The sequence below is a fragment of the Panthera pardus genome, unplaced genomic scaffold (genome assembly GCF_024362965.1).
Source record: "Panthera pardus isolate Hobbes unplaced genomic scaffold, ASM2436296v1 HiC_scaffold_24, whole genome shotgun sequence".
Classification (NCBI taxonomy): Eukaryota; Metazoa; Chordata; class Mammalia; order Carnivora; family Felidae; genus Panthera; species Panthera pardus.
In genome coordinates this window covers 127,180,372-127,183,147 of record NW_026526810.1, presented here as the reverse complement: position 1 = coordinate 127,183,147, position 2,776 = coordinate 127,180,372, and the positions used below count along the sequence as shown (strand labels likewise).

The following is a 2,776-nucleotide window of genomic DNA, read 5'->3' as shown; positions in this document are numbered from 1 at the left end:
TACTGGGTCCAAAGTGGCCCGGGGTCTGCAGCAGCAGAAGGCTGTAGACCTTCGACCCGGTCTAGAACTTTCCTACTAAGGAGACTCAGCCAGGGAGACATCTCGGGTGTTGCTTCCTGTCTTGCCCTCACCTGTCTAATGCTTCAGTGCCGCTCAGAGTGTGGAGCTAATGAAGTCAACACATTAAATGAAATTCCAAGAGTGTCAAAACGTGCTCCTGAAAATTCTTGAAACCTCCCAGAGAGTATGGTTTATGCGTGATGCACAAAGCCCCATTTAGTAATATGTGTTATATGCAGAATGTATGGGGTAAGCCTTGCTGAAATTTTATTTTTCTCTGGCATTGTCCTTTAAGCCTTCCCAGTAGAGGGCATCCTTTTCCTGTCCCTTGATGGACACTTGATTTTTTTTTTCATTAAGGTAAAATTCACATTACCTAAAATTACTCAATAACCATTTAAAATGTACAATTCATCACTTCTCGGTCTTTTGGCTAAGATCAAGTGTAGTATCTGTTCTTATAAATTAACACCTCAGGCAACAACGGATGTTGGCGAGGATGCGGAGAAAGAGGAACCCTTTCGCGCCGCTCGTAGGAATGCAAGCTGGTGCGGCCACTCTGGAAACCAGGATGGAGTTTCCTCAAAAAACTAAAAATAGAACTACCCTACGACCCAGCAATTGCACTACTAGGCATTTATCCATGGGTTACAGGTGTGCTGTTTCGAAGGGACACATGCACCCCCATGTTTATAGCAGCACTATCGACAATAGCCGAAGTGTGGAAAGAGCCCAAATGTCCATCGACTGAAGAATGGATAAAGAAGATGTGGTATATATATACAATGGAGTATTACTCAGCAATCAAAAAGAATGAAATATGCCCCATCGCAACAACGTGGATGGAACTAGAGGGTATTATGCTAAGTGAGATAAGTCAGAGAAAGACAAATATACAACTTCACTCATATGTGGAATTTAAGATACAAAACATAAAGGAAGGGAAGCAAAATCATATAAAAACAGGGAGGGAGACAAACCACAAAAGACTCTTAAATACAGAGAAGAAACTGAGGGTTGCTGGAGGGCTTTTGGTTGGGGGGGATGGGCTAAACGGGCAAGGAGCATTACGGAAGACACTTGGTGGGATGAGTGCTGGGTGCTATACCTAGGGGATGAGTCACTGGAATCTACTCCTGAAATCATTATTGCACAACATGCTAACAAACTTGGATGTAAGTTAAAAAATAATAAAGCATCTGGAATAATGTCAAGAGGATAGGAGATAGTCAGATAAATAAATAAATAAATAAATAAATAAATAAATAAATAAATAAAAACGTGTACAATTCAGTGTCATTCAGTACTTTCAGACTGTTGTGCCACCAACCCCTCTTATCTAGTCCTAAGGCATTTTCACGCTCCCCCGAAAGGAAACCCCATACCCATCAGCAGTCACTCCCCATTCTGCCCCCCCTCATCCCAGTCCCTGGCAACCACTTTATGTCCCTGTAGGTTTCCCTATTCGGAGTGTTTCAGTTAAATGGAATCCTACAAGGGGACCCTGGGTGGCTCAGTCAGTCAGTTAAGCGTCCGACTCTTGATTTCGGCTCGGGTCACGATTCCGGGGTTGTGGGATCGAGCCCCGCGTCAGGCTCTGCACTGGCATCGTGGTGCCTTCTTGGGATTCTCTCTCACTCCCTCTGTGCCCCTCTGCTTGCTCGCTTTCTCTCTCAAAATGTTTAAGTGGAATCTTACAAAATGTGATCTTTGTGTCTGGCTTCTTTCGCTTAGGGTAATATTTTCAAGGTTCATCAGCCCCTCAAGTTTTGCTTATTCTTTGGTATCAAAAAGTCCTACAGTGATATTCTTTGCAGACATGGTCTCAATTCAGAAATTCAACTCTCCCAATCAACACTTAAGTCTTCTTAAGGTAAGACTTCTGTGCCACCTCCTGCCACTGTCCCTCCTGCTCCAGGGCCACCACCTCTCTAGGGGAAGCAGGCTGTGGTGCGCCTGCTCTCCCTCCCTCCTCCTGCCCAGTTCGCTAACTCCAGCTCCTGGTGTCTGGACTCTGTGGGTTGGAGAGCGTGGAGGGAGAGCAGGGACAGGGCTACTTGACGGGCACTGTACCCAACCAGCCTTGAGCGCTCTGAGTCTGACTCGCCTTTCGGCCTATAAAACTATAGAACTATAAACCAGTTCTATTCAAAAGCATATTTAAAAATAAAATTCTCAAGATAAAAATAATAGATCAGCAATTGCATATGTCTGAGCAAAATTTTATTCAGTTTTTTCAAGTTTATTTATTTGGGGCACCTGGGTGGCCCAGTCACTTAAGCGGCCGACTTCGGCTCAGGTCACGATCTCATGGTTCATGGGCTCGAGCCCCACGTCGGGTTCTGTGCTGACAGCTCGGAGCCTGGAGCCTGCTTCCGATTCTGGGTCTCCCTGTCTCTCTCCCCCTGCCCCGCTTGTGCTCTGTCTCTCTTAAAAATAAACATTGAAAAAAATAAAAATAATAAAAATAAATTTATGTATTTGGAGAGAAAGAGACAGAGAGAGAGAGCAGAAGTGGAGGAGGGGCAGAGAAAGAGGGAGAGAGAGAGGGAGAGAGAGAGAGAGAGAGAGAGAGAGAGAGAATCCCAACCAGGCTCTGCACTGTCAGTGTGGAGCCCAGTGTGGGGTTCGAACTCACAAACTGTGAGATCATGACCTGAGCTGAAACCAAGAGTCGGATGCTTAACTGACTGAGCCACCTGAGTGGGGCACCTGA

The 2,776-nt window shown here is 45.4% G+C and overlaps 1 pseudogene; it reads left to right on the top strand.

The window, feature by feature from the left end:
- Nucleotides 1-473: 473 nt before the first annotated feature.
- On the top strand, nucleotides 474-582 carry LOC128773353 (U2 spliceosomal RNA; annotated as a pseudogene).
- Nucleotides 583-2,776: the final 2,194 nt, after the last annotated feature.